Source organism: Salminus brasiliensis, chromosome 4, assembly GCF_030463535.1.
Source record: "Salminus brasiliensis chromosome 4, fSalBra1.hap2, whole genome shotgun sequence".
NCBI lineage: Eukaryota > Metazoa > Chordata > Actinopteri > Characiformes > Bryconidae > Salminus > Salminus brasiliensis.
The window spans coordinates 17,971,514-17,988,359 of record NC_132881.1 but is presented as its reverse complement, the minus strand read 5'-3'; the positions used below and the strand labels follow the sequence as shown (position 1 = coordinate 17,988,359).

The 16,846-nt window shown below is 38.4% G+C and overlaps 15 non-coding genes across 15 annotated transcripts; all 15 read left to right on the top strand.

Moving 5' to 3' along the window:
- The first annotated feature begins 996 nt into the window (after positions 1-996).
- Positions 997-1,070, top strand: trnat-agu (transfer RNA threonine (anticodon AGU)). Its single transcript has one exon. It is a non-coding gene; the product is annotated as a tRNA-Thr (tRNA).
- A 236-nt stretch (positions 1,071-1,306) lies between these two features.
- Positions 1,307-1,396, top strand: trnar-ucu (transfer RNA arginine (anticodon UCU)). Its single transcript is given in 2 exon segments — positions 1,307-1,343; positions 1,361-1,396. It is a non-coding gene; the product is annotated as a tRNA-Arg (tRNA).
- A 523-nt stretch (positions 1,397-1,919) lies between these two features.
- On the top strand, positions 1,920-1,993 carry trnat-agu (transfer RNA threonine (anticodon AGU)). The gene has a single exon. It is a non-coding gene; the product is annotated as a tRNA-Thr (tRNA).
- A 236-nt stretch (positions 1,994-2,229) lies between these two features.
- On the top strand, positions 2,230-2,319 carry trnar-ucu (transfer RNA arginine (anticodon UCU)). Its single transcript is given in 2 exon segments — positions 2,230-2,266; positions 2,284-2,319. It is a non-coding gene; the product is annotated as a tRNA-Arg (tRNA).
- Positions 2,320-3,152: 833 nt separating this feature from the next.
- Positions 3,153-3,242, top strand: trnar-ucu (transfer RNA arginine (anticodon UCU)). Its single transcript is given in 2 exon segments — positions 3,153-3,189; positions 3,207-3,242. It is a non-coding gene; the product is annotated as a tRNA-Arg (tRNA).
- A 523-nt stretch (positions 3,243-3,765) lies between these two features.
- trnat-agu (transfer RNA threonine (anticodon AGU)) lies at positions 3,766-3,839 on the top strand. The gene has a single exon. It is a non-coding gene; the product is annotated as a tRNA-Thr (tRNA).
- An 848-nt stretch (positions 3,840-4,687) lies between these two features.
- Positions 4,688-4,761, top strand: trnat-agu (transfer RNA threonine (anticodon AGU)). The gene has a single exon. It is a non-coding gene; the product is annotated as a tRNA-Thr (tRNA).
- Positions 4,762-4,996: 235 nt separating this feature from the next.
- On the top strand, positions 4,997-5,086 carry trnar-ucu (transfer RNA arginine (anticodon UCU)). The gene is given in 2 exon segments: positions 4,997-5,033; positions 5,051-5,086. It is a non-coding gene; the product is annotated as a tRNA-Arg (tRNA).
- A 524-nt stretch (positions 5,087-5,610) lies between these two features.
- On the top strand, positions 5,611-5,684 carry trnat-agu (transfer RNA threonine (anticodon AGU)). Its single transcript has one exon. It is a non-coding gene; the product is annotated as a tRNA-Thr (tRNA).
- A 235-nt stretch (positions 5,685-5,919) lies between these two features.
- trnar-ucu (transfer RNA arginine (anticodon UCU)) lies at positions 5,920-6,009 on the top strand. Its single transcript is given in 2 exon segments — positions 5,920-5,956; positions 5,974-6,009. It is a non-coding gene; the product is annotated as a tRNA-Arg (tRNA).
- A 3,292-nt stretch (positions 6,010-9,301) lies between these two features.
- trnat-agu (transfer RNA threonine (anticodon AGU)) lies at positions 9,302-9,375 on the top strand. The gene has a single exon. It is a non-coding gene; the product is annotated as a tRNA-Thr (tRNA).
- A 235-nt stretch (positions 9,376-9,610) lies between these two features.
- On the top strand, positions 9,611-9,700 carry trnar-ucu (transfer RNA arginine (anticodon UCU)). Its single transcript is given in 2 exon segments — positions 9,611-9,647; positions 9,665-9,700. It is a non-coding gene; the product is annotated as a tRNA-Arg (tRNA).
- A 523-nt stretch (positions 9,701-10,223) lies between these two features.
- On the top strand, positions 10,224-10,297 carry trnat-agu (transfer RNA threonine (anticodon AGU)). The gene has a single exon. It is a non-coding gene; the product is annotated as a tRNA-Thr (tRNA).
- A 235-nt stretch (positions 10,298-10,532) lies between these two features.
- Positions 10,533-10,622, top strand: trnar-ucu (transfer RNA arginine (anticodon UCU)). Its single transcript is given in 2 exon segments — positions 10,533-10,569; positions 10,587-10,622. It is a non-coding gene; the product is annotated as a tRNA-Arg (tRNA).
- Positions 10,623-13,914: 3,292 nt separating this feature from the next.
- trnat-agu (transfer RNA threonine (anticodon AGU)) lies at positions 13,915-13,988 on the top strand. The gene has a single exon. It is a non-coding gene; the product is annotated as a tRNA-Thr (tRNA).
- Positions 13,989-16,846: the final 2,858 nt, after the last annotated feature.

Sequence of the window (16,846 nt, the reverse complement as noted above, 5' to 3'; positions counted from 1 at the left end):
GTTTGTATGCAAGAGAATGTTTTTGAGTTTGCCTGAAGCTACATTGTATTGATATAGAAAACCAGTCATGTAGGGTGCCGTGGCTTAGTTGGTTATAGCGCCTGTCTAGTAAACAGGAGATCCTGAGTTCGAATCCCAGCGGTGCCTTTTCCTTGGGTAATCTTTAATCAGTAACTGCTACAATGAGTAAATCAACCCTTTTTTTATTGGCGTCAGACTATGACTAACAGTATGCAGAGCTTTGGTGTGTGCTTAGACTTGCAGATAATCATCAGACCACTGGGATTTACATATGCATAGTAAATGTATTATTTGCCTCAAATATTAGCAGCACTACTGTTATTTTATAGGAAGGTTGGCCAAGGAACCAGTTTCATCACCTGGGCTCTGTGGCGCAATGGATAGCGCATTGGACTTCTAGATAAATAGCTGGAGCAATTCAAAGGTTGTGGGTTTGAGTCCCACCAGAGTTGAGAGTGTTTACTCTTCTTTATAGCTCTGTCTACTACCTTTTTGTACTTTTATTTGCAAGATTTTCTCTAGTCTTTTTACCTAATTTATAGCAATTTCAAACTTTAAGAAATATTCTGTTTGATGTTGGGGTATTGGAACATATTTGTGCTGCAGAAGATTCTGCATGTATTTGTGAAAAGTGAGATGAAGCAGTTTGAAATGTAGGATTTTAGCCTTTTCTGAATCAGAATGATGTTTGCTGATCCATTAAAAGATGTTTAAACGGAACCTGAAGGGTAAACAAAAGATGCTAAGTTTTGTGTGTACATTCTGCGTGACAAGGTCTAGTACTCTGTACATGTATATGATAGGTTTAAGCAATTGAGACAAGCTTTCAGAGTTGATGTTATTTGTTTCTGGAAAATGCAGAGGTTCCTAATCAGGGAAGTTGTTTTTGCTGTCTGTGTGAAGTTTGTATGCAAGAGAATGTTTTTGAGTTTGCCTGAAGCTACATTGTATTGATATAGAAAACCAGTCATGTAGGGTGCCGTGGCTTAGTTGGTTATAGCGCCTGTCTAGTAAACAGGAGATCCTGGGTTCGAATCCCAGCGGTGCCTTTTCCTTGGGTAATCTTTAATCAGTAACTGCTACAATGAGTAAATCAACCCTTTTTTTATTGGCGTCAGACTATGACTAACAGTATGCAGAGCTTTGGTGTGTGCTTAGACTTGCAGATAATCATCAGACCACTGGGATTTACATATGCATAGTAAATTTATTATTTGCCTCAAATATCAGCAGCACTACTGTTATTTTATAGGAAGGTTGGCCAAGGAACCAGTTTCTTCACCTGGGCTCTGTGGCGCAATGGATAGCGCATTGGACTTCTAGATAAATAGCTGGAGCAATTCAAAGGTTGTGGGTTCGAGTCCCACCAGAGTCGAGAGTGTTTCCTCTTCTTTATAGCTCTGTCTACTACCTTTTTGTACTTTTATTTGCAAGATTTTCTCTAGTCTTTTTACCTAATTAATAGCAATTTCAAACTTTCAGAAATATTCTGTTTGATGTTGGGGTATTGGAACATATTTGTGCTGCAGAAGATTCTGCATGTATTTGTGAAAAGTGAGATGAAGCAGTTTGAAATGTAGGATTTTAGCCTTTTCTGAATCAGAATGATGCTTGCTGATCCATTAAAAGATGTTTAAACGGAACCTGAAGGGTAAACAAAAGATGCTAAGTTTTGTGTGTACATTCTGCGTGACAAGGTCTAGTACTCTGTACATGTATATGATAGGTTTAAGCAATTGAGACAAGCTTTCAGAGTTGATGTTATTTGTTTCTGGAAAATGCAGAGGTTCCTAATCAGGGAAGTTGTTTTTGCTGTCTGTGTAAAGTTTGTATGCAAGAGAATGTTTTTGAGTTTGCCTGAAGCTACATTGTATTGATATAGAAAACCAGTCATGTAGGGTGCCGTGGCTTAGTTGGTTATAGCGCCTGTCTAGTAAACAGGAGATCCTGGGTTCGAATCCCAGCGGTACCTTTTCCTTGGGTAATCTTTAATCAGTAACTGCTACAATGAGTAAATCAACCCTTTTTTTATTGGCGTCAGACTATGACTAACAGTATGCAGAGCTTTGGTGTGTGCTTAGACTTGCAGATAATCATCAGACCACTGGGATTTACATATGCATAGTAAATTTGTTATTTGCCTCAAATATTAGCAGCACTACTGTTATTTTATAGGAAGGTTGGCCAAGGAACCAGGTTTTTCACTTGGGCTCTGTGGCGCAATGGATAGCGCATTGGACTTCTAGATAAATAGCTGGAGCAATTCAAAGGTTGTGGGTTCGAGTCCCACCAGAGTCGAGAGTGTTTCCTCTTCTTTATAGCTCTGTCTACTACCTTTTTGTACTTTTATTTGCAAGATTTTCTCTAGTCTTTTTACCTAATTAATAGCAATTTCAAACTTTCAGAAATATTCTGTTTGATGTTGGGGTATTGGAACATATTTGTGCTGCAGAAGATTCTGCATGTATTTGTGAAAAGTGAGATGAAGCAGTTTGAAATGTAGGATTTTAGCCTTTTCTGAATCAGAATGATGTTTGCTGATCCATTAAAAGATGTTTAAACGGAACCTGATGGGTAAACAAAAGATGCTAAGTTTTGTGTGTACATTCTGCGTGACAAGGTCTAGTACTCTGTACATGTATATGATAGGTTTAAGCAATTGAGACAAGCTTTCAGAGTTGATGTTATTTGTTTCTGGAAAATGCAGAGGTTCCTAATCAGGGAAGTTGTTTTTGCTGTCTGTGTAAAGTTTGTATGCAAGAGAATGTTTTTGAGTTTGCCTGAAGCTACATTGTATTGATATAGAAAAACAGTCATGTAGGGTGCCGTGGCTTAGTTGGTTATAGCGCCTGTCTAGTAAACAGGAGATCCTGGGTTCGAATCCCAGCGGTCCCTTTTCCTTGGGTAATCTTTAATCAGTAACTGCTACAATGAGTAAATCAACCCTTTTTTTATTGGCGTCAGACTATGACTAACAGTATGCAGAGCTTTGGTGTGTGCTTAGACTTGCAGATAATCATCAGACCACTGGGATTTACATATGCATAGTAAATTTATTATTTGCCTCAAATATTAGCAGCACTACTGTTATTTTATAGGAAGGTTGGCCAAGGAACCAGTTTCTTCACCTGGGCTCTGTGGCGCAATGGATAGCGCATTGGACTTCTAGATAAATAGCTGGAGCAATTCAAAGGTTGTGGGTTCGAGTCCCACCAGAGTCGAGAGTGTTTCCTCTTCTTTATAGCTCTGTCTACTACCTTTTTGTACTTTTATTTGCAAGATTTTCTCTAGTCTTTTTACCTAATTAATAGCAATTTCAAACTTTCAGAAATATTCTGTTTGATGTTGGGGTATTGGAACATATTTGTGCTGCAGAAGATTCTGCATGTATTTGTGAAAAGTGAGATGAAGCAGTTTGAAATGTAGGATTTTAGCCTTTTCTGAATCAGAATGATGTTTGCTGATCCATTAAAAGATGTTTAAACGGAACCTGATGGGTAAACAAAAGATGCTAAGTTTTGTGTGTACATTCTGCGTGACAAGGTCTAGTACTCTGTACATGTATATGATAGGTTTAAGCAATTGAGACAAGCTTTCAGAGTTGATGTTATTTGTTTCTGGAAAATGCAGAGGTTCCTAATCAGGGAAGTTGTTTTTGCTGTCTGTCTAAAGTTTGTATGCAAGAGAATGTTTTTGAGTTTGCCTGAAGCTATATTGTATTGATATAGAAAACCAGTCATGTAGGGCGCCGTGGCTTAGTTGGTTATAGCGCCTGTCTAGTAAACAGGAGGTCCTGGGTTCGAATCCCAGCGGTGCCTTTTCCTTGGGTAATCTTTATTCAGTAACTGCTACAATGAGTAAATCAACCCTTTTTTATTGGCATCAGACTATGACTAACAGTATGCAGAGCTTTGGTGTGTGCTTAGACTTGCAGATAATCATCAGACCACTGGGATTTACATATGCATATTAAATTCATTATTTGCCTCAAATATTAGCAGCACTACTGTTATGTTATAGGAAGGTTGGCCAAGGATCCAGTCTCTTCAACTGGGCTCTGTGGGGCAATGGTTAGGGCATTGGACTTCTAGATGCATAGCTGGAGCAATTCAGAGGTTTTGGGTTCGAGTCCCACCAGAGTCGAGAGTGTTTCCTCTTCTTTATAGCTCTGTCTACTACCTTTTTGTACTGTTATTTGCAAGATTTTCTCTAGTCTTTTTACCTAATTAATAGCAATTTCAAACATTCAGAAATATTCTGTTTGATGTTGGGGTCTTGGAACATATTTGTGCTGCAGAAGATTCTGCATGTATTTGTGAAAAGTGAGATGAAGCAGTTTGAAATGTTGGATTTTAGCCTTTTCTGAATCAGAATGATGTTTGCTGATCCATTAAAAGATGTTAAAACGGAACCTGAAGGGTAAACAAAAGATGCTAAGTTTTGTGTGTACATTCTGTGTGACAAGGTCTAGTACTCTGTACATGTATATGATAGGTTTAAGCAATTGAGACAAGCTTTCAGAGTTGATGTTATTTGTTTCTGGAAAATGCAGAGGTTCCTAATCAGGGAAGTTGTTTTTGCTGTCTGTGTGAAGTTTGTATGCAAGAGAATGTTTTTGAGTTTGCCTGAAGCTATATTGTATTGATATAGAAAACCAGTCATGTAGGGTGCCGTGGCTTAGTTGGTTATAGCGCCTGTCTAGTAAACAGGAGATCCTGGGTTCGAATCCCAGCGGTGCCTTTTCCTTGGGTAATCTTTAATCAGTAACTGCTACAATGAGTAAATCAACCCTTTTTTTATTGGCGTCAGACTATGACTAACAGTATGCAGAGCTTTGGTGTGTGCTTAGACTTGCAGATAATCATCAGACCACTGGGATTTACATATGCTAGTAAATTGATTATTTGCCTCAAATATTAGCAGCACTACTGTTATTTTATAGGAAGGTTGGCCAAGGAACCAGTTTCTTCACCTGGGCTCTGTGGCGCAATGGATAGCGCATTGGACTTCTAGATAAATAGCTGGAGCAATTCAAAGGTTGTGGGTTCGAGTCCCACCAGAGTCGAGAGTGTTTCCTCTTCTTTATAGCTCTGTCTACTACCTTTTTGTACTTTTATTTGCAAGATTTTCTCTAGTCTTTTTACCTAATTAATAGCAATTTCAAACTTTCAGAAATATTCTGTTTGATGTTGGGGTATTGGAACATATTTGTGCTGCAGAAGATTCTGCATGTATTTGTGAAAAGTGAGATGAAGCAGTTTTTAAATGTAGGATTTTAGCCTTTTCTGAATCAGAATGATGTTTGCTGATCCATTAAAAGATGTTTAAACAGAACCTGAAGGGTAAACAAAAGATGCTAAGTTTTGTGTGTACATTCTGCGTGACAAGGTCTAGTACTCTGTACATGTATATGATAGGTTTAAGCAATTGAGACAAGCTTTCAGAGTTGATGTTATTTGTTTCTGGAAAATGCAGAGGTTCCTAATCAGGGAAGTTGTTTTTGCTGTCTGTGTGAAGTTTGTATGCAAGAGAATGTTTTTGAGTTTGCCTGAAGCTATATTGTATTGATATAGAAAACCAGTCATGTAGGGTGCCGTGGCTTAGTTGGTTATAGCGCCTGTCTAGTAAACAGGAGATCCTGGGTTCGAATCCCAGCGGTGCCTTTTCCTTGGGTAATCTTTAATCAGTAACTGCTACAATGAGTAAATCAACCCTTTTTTTATTGGCGTCAGACTATGACTAACAGTATGCAGAGCTTTGGTGTGTGCTTAGACTTGCAGATAATCATCAGACCACTGGGATTTACATATGCTAGTAAATTGATTATTTGCCTCAAATATTAGCAGCACTACTGTTATTTTATAGGAAGGTTGGCCAAGGAACCAGTTTCTTCACCTGGGCTCTGTGGCGCAATGGATAGCGCATTGGACTTCTAGATAAATAGCTGGAGCAATTCAAAGGTTGTGGGTTCGAGTCCCACCAGAGTCGAGAGTGTTTCCTCTTCTTTATAGCTCTGTCTACTACCTTTTTGTACTTTTATTTGCAAGATTTTCTCTAGTCTTTTTACCTAATTAATAGCAATTTCAAACTTTCAGAAATATTCTGTTTGATGTTGGGGTATTGGAACATATTTGTGCTGCAGAAGATTCTGCATGTATTTGTGAAAAGTGAGATGAAGCAGTTTGAAATGTAGGATTTTAGCCTTTTCTGAATCAGAATGATGTTTGCTGATCCATTAAAAGATGTTTAAACAGAACCTGAAGGGTAAACAAAAGATGCTAAGTTTTGTGTGTACATTCTGCGTGACAAGGTCTAGTACTCTGTACATGTATATGATAGGTTTAAGCAATTGAGACAAGCTTTCAGAGTTGATGTTATTTGTTTCTGGAAAATGCAGAGGTTCCTAATCAGGGAAGTTGTTTTTGCTGTCTGTGTGAAGTTTGTATGCAAGAGAATGTTTTTGAGTTTGCCTGAAGCTATATTGTGTTGATATAGAAAACCAGTCAGTTAGGGTGCCGTGGCTTGGTTGGTTGTACCGCCTGTCTAGTAAACAGGAGATCCTGGGTTCGAATCCCAGCGGTGCCTCTTCCTTGGGTAATCTTTAATCAGTAACTGCTACAATGAGTAAATCAACCCTTTTTTTATTGGCGTCAGACTATGACTAACAGTATGCAGAGCTTTGGTGTGTGCTTAGACTTGCAGATAATCATCAGACCACTGGGATTTACATATGCATAGTAAATTCATTATTTGCCTCAAATATTAGCAGCACTACTGTTATTTTATAGGAAGGTTGGCCAAGGAACCAGTTTCTTCACCTGTACTCTGTGTCACAGTGGATAGCGCATTGGATTGCTAGATGAATAGCTGGAGCAATTCAAAGGTTGTGGGATCGAGTCCCACCAAAGTCGAGAGTGTTTCCTCTTCTTTATAGCTCTGTCTACTACCTTTTTGTACTTTTATTTGCAAGATTTTCTCTAGTCTTTTTACCTAATTAATAGCAATTTCAAACTTTAAGAAATATTCTGTTTGATGTTGGGGTATTGGAACATATTTGTGCTGCAGAAGATTCTGCATGTATTTGTGAAAAGTGAGATGAAGCAGTTTAAAATGTAGGATTTTAGCCTTTTCTGAATCAGAATGATGTTTGCTGATCCATTAAAAGATGTTAAAACGGAACCTGAAGGGTAAACAAAAGATGCTAAGTTTTGTGTGTACATTCTGCGTGACAAGGTCTAGTACTCTGTACATGTATATGATAGGTTTAAGCAATTGAGACAAGCTTTCAGAGTTGATGTTATTTGTTTCTGGAAAATGCAGAGGTTCCTAATCAGGGAAGTTGTTTTTGCTGTCTGTCTAAAGTTTGTATGCAAGAGAATGTTTTTGAGTTTGCCTGAAGCTATATTGTATTGATATAGAAAACCAGTCGTGTAGGGCGCCGTGGCTTAGTTGGTTATAGCGCCTGTCTAGTAAACAGGAGATCCTGGGTACGAATCCCAGCGGTACCTTTTCCTTGGGTAATCTTTAATCAGTAACTGCTACAATGAGTAAATCAACCCTTTTTTTATTGGCGTCAGACTATGACTAACAGTATGCAGAGCTTTGGTGTGTGCTTAGACTTGCAAATAATCATCAGACCACTGGGATTTACATATGCATAGGAAATTCATTGTTTGCCTCAAATATTAGCAGCACTACTGTTATTTTATAGGAAGGTAGGCCAAGGAACCAACTTCTTCACCTGTGCTCTGTGGTGCAATGGATAGCGCATTGGACTTCTAGATAAATAGCTGGGGCAATTCAATGGTTGTGGGTTCGAGTCCCACCAGAGTCGAGAGTGTTTACTCTTCTTTATAGCTCTGTCTACTACCTTTTTGTACTTTTATTTGCAAGATTTTCTCCAGTCTTTTTACCTAATTAATAGCAATTTCAAACTTTCAGAAATATTCTGTTTGATGTTGGGGTATTGGAACATATTTGTGCTGCAGAAGATTCTGCATGTATTTGTGAAAAGTGAGATGAAGCAGTTTGAAATGTTGGATTTTAGCCTTTTCTGAATCAGAATGATGTTTGCTTATCCATTAAAAGATGTTAAAACGGAACCTGAAGGGTAAACAAAAGATGCTAAGTTTTGTGTGTACATTCTGCGTGACAAGGTCTAGTACTCTGTACATGTATATGATAGGTTTAAGCAATTGAGACAAGCTTTCAGAGTTGATGTTATTTGTTTCTGGAAAATGCAGAGGTTCCTAATCAGGGAAGTTGTTTTTGCTGTCTGTGTGAAGTTTGTATGCAAGAGAATGTTTTTGAGTTTGCCTGAAGCTATATTGTATTGATATAGAAGACCAGTCAGGTAGGGCGCCGTGGCTTAGTTGGTTTTCGCGCCTGTCTGGTATACGGGAGGTCCTGGGTTCGAATCCCAACGGCGCATTTTCCTTGGGTAATCTTTAATCAGTAACTGCTGCAATGAGTAAATCAACTCTTTTTTTATTGGCATCAGACTATGACTAACAGTATGCAGAGCTTTGGTGTGTGCTTAGACTTGCAGATAATCATCAGACCACTGGGATTTACATATGCATATTAAATTCATTATTTGCCTCAAATATTAGCAGCACTACTGTTATGTTATAGGAAGGTTGGCCAAGGATCCAGTCTCTTCAACTGGGCTCTGTGGGGCAATGGTTAGGGCATTGGACTTCTAGATGCATAGCTGGAGCAATTCAGAGGTTTTGGGTTCGAGTCCCACCAGAGTCGAGAGTGTTTCCTCTTCTTTATAGCTCTGTCTACTACCTTTTTGTACTGTTATTTGCAAGATTTTCTCTAGTCTTTTTACCTAATTAATAGCAATTTCAAACTTTCAGAAATATTCTGTTTGATGTTGGGGTCTTGGAACATATTTGTGCTGCAGAAGATTCTGCATGTATTTGTGAAAAGTGAGATGAAGCAGTTTGAAATGTTGGATTTTAGCCTTTTCTGAATCAGAATGATGTTTGCTGATCCATTAAAAGATGTTAAAACGGAACCTGAAGGGTAAACAAAAGATGCTAAGTTTTGTGTGTACATTCTGTGTGACAAGGTCTAGTACTCTGTACATGTATATGATAGGTTTAAGCAATTGAGACAAGCTTTCAGAGTTGATGTTATTTGTTTCTGGAAAATGCAGAGGTTCCTAATCAGGGAAGTTGTTTTTGCTGTCTGTGTGAAGTTTGTATGCAAGAGAATGTTTTTGAGTTTGCCTGAAGCTATATTGTATTGATATAGAAAACCAGTCATGTAGGGTGCCGTGGCTTAGTTGGTTATAGCGCCTGTCTAGTAAACAGGAGATCCTGGGTTCGAATCCCAGCGGTGCCTTTTCCTTGGGTAATCTTTAATCAGTAACTGCTACAATGAGTAAATCAACCCTTTTTTTATTGGCGTCAGACTATGACTAACAGTATGCAGAGCTTTGGTGTGTGCTTAGACTTGCAGATAATCATCAGACCACTGGGATTTACATATGCTAGTAAATTTATTATTTGCCTCAAATATTAGCAGCACTACTGTTATTTTATAGGAAGGTTGGCCAAGGAACCAGTTTCTTCACCTGGGCTCTGTGGCGCAATGGATAGCGCATTGGACTTCTAGATAAATAGCTGGAGCAATTCAAAGGTTGTGGGTTCGAGTCCCACCAGAGTCGAGAGTGTTTCCTCTTCTTTATAGCTCTGTCTACTACCTTTTTGTACTTTTATTTGCAAGATTTTCTCTAGTCTTTTTACCTAATTAATAGCAATTTCAAACTTTCAGAAATATTCTGTTTGATGTTGGGGTATTGGAACATATTTGTGCTGCAGAAGATTCTGCATGTATTTGTGAAAAGTGAGATGAAGCAGTTTGAAATGTAGGATTTTAGCCTTTTCTGAATCAGAATGATGTTTGCTGATCCATTAAAAGATGTTTAAACAGAACCTGAAGGGTAAACAAAAGATGCTAAGTTTTGTGTGTACATTCTGCGTGACAAGGTCTAGTACTCTGTACATGTATATGATAGGTTTAAGCAATTGAGACAAGCTTTCAGAGTTGATGTTATTTGTTTCTGGAAAATGCAGAGGTTCCTAATCAGGGAAGTTGTTTTTGCTGTCTGTGTGAAGTTTGTATGCAAGAGAATGTTTTTGAGTTTGCCTGAAGCTATATTGTATTGATATAGAAAACCAGTCATGTAGGGTGCCGTGGCTTAGTTGGTTATAGCGCCTGTCTAGTAAACAGGAGATCCTGGGTTCGAATCCCAGCGGTGCCTTTTCCTTGGGTAATCTTTAATCAGTAACTGCTACAATGAGTAAATCAACCCTTTTTTTATTGGCGTCAGACTATGACTAACAGTATGCAGAGCTTTGGTGTGTGCTTAGACTTGCAGATAATCATCAGACCACTGGGATTTACATATGCTAGTAAATTGATTATTTGCCTCAAATATTAGCAGCACTACTGTTATTTTATAGGAAGGTTGGCCAAGGAACCAGTTTCTTCACCTGGGCTCTGTGGCGCAATGGATAGCGCATTGGACTTCTAGATAAATAGCTGGAGCAATTCAAAGGTTGTGGGTTCGAGTCCCACCAGAGTCGAGAGTGTTTCCTCTTCTTTATAGCTCTGTCTACTACCTTTTTGTACTTTTATTTGCAAGATTTTCTCTAGTCTTTTTACCTAATTAATAGCAATTTCAAACTTTCAGAAATATTCTGTTTGATGTTGGGGTATTGGAACATATTTGTGCTGCAGAAGATTCTGCATGTATTTGTGAAAAGTGAGATGAAGCAGTTTGAAATGTAGGATTTTAGCCTTTTCTGAATCAGAATGATGTTTGCTGATCCATTAAAAGATGTTTAAACAGAACCTGAAGGGTAAACAAAAGATGCTAAGTTTTGTGTGTACATTCTGCGTGACAAGGTCTAGTACTCTGTACATGTATATGATAGGTTTAAGCAATTGAGACAAGCTTTCAGAGTTGATGTTATTTGTTTCTGGAAAATGCAGAGGTTCCTAATCAGGGAAGTTGTTTTTGCTGTCTGTGTGAAGTTTGTATGCAAGAGAATGTTTTTGAGTTTGCCTGAAGCTATATTGTGTTGATATAGAAAACCAGTCAGTTAGGGTGCCGTGGCTTGGTTGGTTGTACCGCCTGTCTAGTAAACAGGAGATCCTGGGTTCGAATCCCAGCGGTGCCTCTTCCTTGGGTAATCTTTAATCAGTAACTGCTACAATGAGTAAATCAACCCTTTTTTTATTGGCGTCAGACTATGACTAACAGTATGCAGAGCTTTGGTGTGTGCTTAGACTTGCAGATAATCATCAGACCACTGGGATTTACATATGCATAGTAAATTCATTATTTGCCTCAAATATTAGCAGCACTACTGTTATTTTATAGGAAGGTTGGCCAAGGAACCAGTTTCTTCACCTGTACTCTGTGTCACAGTGGATAGCGCATTGGATTGCTAGATGAATAGCTGGAGCAATTCAAAGGTTGTGGGATCGAGTCCCACCAAAGTCGAGAGTGTTTCCTCTTCTTTATAGCTCTGTCTACTACCTTTTTGTACTTTTATTTGCAAGATTTTCTCTAGTCTTTTTACCTAATTAATAGCAATTTCAAACTTTAAGAAATATTCTGTTTGATGTTGGGGTATTGGAACATATTTGTGCTGCAGAAGATTCTGCATGTATTTGTGAAAAGTGAGATGAAGCAGTTTAAAATGTAGGATTTTAGCCTTTTCTGAATCAGAATGATGTTTGCTGATCCATTAAAAGATGTTAAAACGGAACCTGAAGGGTAAACAAAAGATGCTAAGTTTTGTGTGTACATTCTGCGTGACAAGGTCTAGTACTCTGTACATGTATATGATAGGTTTAAGCAATTGAGACAAGCTTTCAGAGTTGATGTTATTTGTTTCTGGAAAATGCAGAGGTTCCTAATCAGGGAAGTTGTTTTTGCTGTCTGTCTAAAGTTTGTATGCAAGAGAATGTTTTTGAGTTTGCCTGAAGCTATATTGTATTGATATAGAAAACCAGTCGTGTAGGGCGCCGTGGCTTAGTTGGTTATAGCGCCTGTCTAGTAAACAGGAGATCCTGGGTACGAATCCCAGCGGTACCTTTTCCTTGGGTAATCTTTAATCAGTAACTGCTACAATGAGTAAATCAACCCTTTTTTTATTGGCGTCAGACTATGACTAACAGTATGCAGAGCTTTGGTGTGTGCTTAGACTTGCAAATAATCATCAGACCACTGGGATTTACATATGCATAGGAAATTCATTGTTTGCCTCAAATATTAGCAGCACTACTGTTATTTTATAGGAAGGTAGGCCAAGGAACCAACTTCTTCACCTGTGCTCTGTGGTGCAATGGATAGCGCATTGGACTTCTAGATAAATAGCTGGGGCAATTCAATGGTTGTGGGTTCGAGTCCCACCAGAGTCGAGAGTGTTTACTCTTCTTTATAGCTCTGTCTACTACCTTTTTGTACTTTTATTTGCAAGATTTTCTCCAGTCTTTTTACCTAATTAATAGCAATTTCAAACTTTCAGAAATATTCTGTTTGATGTTGGGGTATTGGAACATATTTGTGCTGCAGAAGATTCTGCATGTATTTGTGAAAAGTGAGATGAAGCAGTTTGAAATGTTGGATTTTAGCCTTTTCTGAATCAGAATGATGTTTGCTTATCCATTAAAAGATGTTAAAATGGAACCTGAAGGGTAAACAAAAGATGCTAAGTTTTGTGTGTACATTCTGCGTGACAAGGTCTAGTACTCTGTACATGTATATGATAGGTTTAAGCAATTGAGACAAGCTTTCAGAGTTGATGTTATTTGTTTCTGGAAAATGCAGAGGTTCCTAATCAGGGAAGTTGTTTTTGCTGTCTGTGTGAAGTTTGTATGCAAGAGAATGTTTTTGAGTTTGCCTGAAGCTATATTGTATTGATATAGAAGACCAGTCAGGTAGGGCGCCGTGGCTTAGTTGGTTTTCGCGCCTGTCTGGTATACGGGAGGTCCTGGGTTCGAATCCCAACGGCGCATTTTCCTTGGGTAATCTTTAATCAGTAACTGCTGCAATGAGTAAATCAACTCTTTTTTTATTGGCATCAGACTATGACTAACAGTATGCAGAGCTTTGGTGTGTGCTTAGACTTGCAGATAATCATCAGACCACTGGGATTTACATATGCATATTAAATTCATTATTTGCCTCAAATATTAGCAGCACTACTGTTATGTTATAGGAAGGTTGGCCAAGGATCCAGTCTCTTCAACTGGGCTCTGTGGGGCAATGGTTAGGGCATTGGACTTCTAGATGCATAGCTGGAGCAATTCAGAGGTTTTGGGTTCGAGTCCCACCAGAGTCGAGAGTGTTTCCTCTTCTTTATAGCTCTGTCTACTACCTTTTTGTACTGTTATTTGCAAGATTTTCTCTAGTCTTTTTACCTAATTAATAGCAATTTCAAACTTTCAGAAATATTCTGTTTGATGTTGGGGTCTTGGAACATATTTGTGCTGCAGAAGATTCTGCATGTATTTGTGAAAAGTGAGATGAAGCAGTTTGAAATGTTGGATTTTAGCCTTTTCTGAATCAGAATGATGTTTGCTGATCCATTAAAAGATGTTAAAACGGAACCTGAAGGGTAAACAAAAGATGCTAAGTTTTGTGTGTACATTCTGTGTGACAAGGTCTAGTACTCTGTACATGTATATGATAGGTTTAAGCAATTGAGACAAGCTTTCAGAGTTGATGTTATTTGTTTCTGGAAAATGCAGAGGTTCCTAATCAGGGAAGTTGTTTTTGCTGTCTGTGTGAAGTTTGTATGCAAGAGAATGTTTTTGAGTTTGCCTGAAGCTATATTGTATTGATATAGAAAACCAGTCATGTAGGGTGCCGTGGCTTAGTTGGTTATAGTGCCTGTCTAGTAAACAGGAGATCCTGGGTTCGAATCCCAGCGGTGCCTTTTCCTTGGGTAATCTTTATTCAGTAACTGCTACAATGAGTAAATCAACCCTTTTTTTATTGGAATCAGACTATGACTAACAGTATGCAGAGCTTTGGTGTGTGCTTAGACTTGCAGATAATCATCAGACCACTGGGATTTACATATGCATAGTAAATTTATTATTTGCCTCAAATATTAGCAGCACTACTGTTATTTTATAGGAAGGTTGGCCAAGGAACCAATTTCTTCACCTGTGCTCTGTGTCACAGTGGATAGCGCGTTGGACTTCTAGATGAATAGCTGGAGCAATTCAAAGGTTGTGGGATCGAGTCCCACCAGAGTCGAGAGTGTTTCCTCTTCTTTATAGCTCTGTCTACTACCTTTTTGTACTTTTATTTGCAAGATTTTCTCTAGTCTTTTTTACCTAATTAATAGCAATTTCAAACTTTCAGAAATATTCTGTTTGATGTTGGGGTCTTGGAACATATTTGTGCTGCAGAAGATTCTGCATGTATTTGTGAAAAGTGAGATGAAGCAGTTTGAAATGTTGGATTTTAGCCTTTTCTGAATCAGAATGATGTTTGCTGATCCATTAAAAGATGTTTAAACGGAACCTGAAGGGTAAACAAAAGATGCTAAGTTTTGTGTGTACATTCTGTGTGACAAGGTCTAGTACTCTGTACATGTATATGATAGGTTTAAGCAATTGAGACAAGCTTTCAGAGTTGATGTTATTTGTTTCTGGAAAATGCAGAGGTTCCTAATCAGGGAAGTTGTTTTTGCTGTCTGTGTGAAGTTTGTATGCAAGAGAATGTTTTTGAGTTTGCCTGAAGCTATATTGTATTGATTTAGAAGACCAATCAGGTAGGGTGCCGTGGCTTAGTTGGTTATGGCGCCTGTCTAGTAAAGAGGAGATCCTGAGTTCAAATCCCAGCGGTGCCTTTTCCTTGGGTAATCTTTATTCAGTAACTGCTACAATGAGTAAATCAACCCTTTTTTTATTGGAATCAGACTATGACTAACAGTATGCAGAGCTTTGGTGTGTGCTTAGACTTGCAGATAATCATCAGACCACTGGGATTTACATATGCATAGTAAATTCATTATTTGCCTCAAATATTAGCAGCACTACTGTTATTTTATAGGAAGGTTGGCCAAGGAACCAGTTTCTTCACCTGGCCTCTGTGGCGCAATGGATCGCGCATTGGACTTCTAGATGCATAGTTGAAGCAATGCAACGGTTGCGGGTTTGAGTCCCACCAGAGTCAGGAGTGTTTCCTCTTCTTTATAGCCCTGCCTACAACCTTTTTGTACTTTTATTTGCAAGATTTTCTCTAGTCTTTTTACCTAATTAATAGCAATTTCAAACTTTCAGAAATATTCTGTTTGATGTTGGGGTATTGGAACATATTTGTGCTGCAGAAGATTCTGCATGTATTTGTGAAAAGTGAGATGAAGCAGTTTGAAATGTTGGATTTTAGCCTTTTCTGAATCAGAATGATGTTTGCTTATCCATTAAAAGATGTTAAAACGGAACCTGAAGGGTAAACAAAAGATGCTAAGTTTTGTGTGTACATTCTGCGTGACAAGGTCTAGTACTCTGTACATGTATATGATAGGTCTAAGCAATTGAGACAAGCTTTCAGAGTTGATGTTATTTGTTTCTGGAAAATGCAGAGGTTCCTAATCAGGGAAGTTGTTTTTGCTGTCTGTGTGAAGTTTGTATGCAAGAGAATGTTTTTGAGTTTGCCTGAAGCTATATTGTATTGATATAGAAGACCAGTCAGGTAGGGCGCCGTGGCTTAGTTGGTTTTCGCACCTGTCTAGTAAACGGGAGGTCCTGGGTTCGAATCCCAACGGTGCCTTTTCCTTGGGTAATCTTTAATCAGTAACTGCTGCAATGAGTAAATCAACTCTTTTTTTATTGGCATCAGACTATGACTAACAGTATGCAGAGCTTTGGTGTGTGCTTAGACTTGCAGATAATCATCAGACCACTGGGATTTACATATGCATAGTAAATTCATTATTTGCCTCAAATATTAGCAGCACTACTGTTATGTTATAGGAAGGTTGGCCAAGGATCCAGTCTCTTCAACTGGGCTCTGTGGGGCAATGGTTAGGGCATTGGACTTCTAGATGCATAGCTGGAGCAATTCAGAGGTTTTGGGTTCGAATCCCACCAGAGTCGAGAGTGTTACCTCTTCTTTATAGCTCTGTCTACTACCTTTTTGTACTGTTATTTGCAAGATTTTCTCTAGTCTTTTTACCTAATTAATAGCAATTTCAAACTTTCAGAAATATTCTGTTTGATGTTGGGGTCTTGGAACATATTTGTGCTGCAGAAGATTCTGCATGTATTTGTGAAAAGTGAGATGAAGCAGTTTGAAATGTTGGATTTTAGCCTTTTCTGAATCAGAATGATGTTTGCTGATCCATTAAAAGATGTTTAAACGGAACCTGAAGGGTAAACAAAAGATGCTAAGTTTTGTGTGTACATTCTGTGTGACAAGGTCTAGTACTCTGTACATGTATATGATAGGTTTAAGCAATTGAGACAAGCTTTCAGAGTTGATGTTATTTGTTTCTGGAAAATGCAGAGGTTCCTAATCAGGGAAGTTGTTTTTGCTGTCTGTGTGAAGTTTGTATGCAAGAGAATGTTTTTGAGTTTGCCTGAAGCTATATTGTATTGATTTAGAAGACCAATCAGGTAGGGTGCCGTGGCTTAGTTGGTTATGGCGCCTGTCTAGTAAAGAGGAGATCCTGGGTTCAAATCCCAGCGGTACCTTTTCCTTGGGTAATCTTTATTCAGTAACTGCTACAATGAGTAAATCAACCCTTTTTTTATTGGAATCAGACTATGACTAACAGTATGC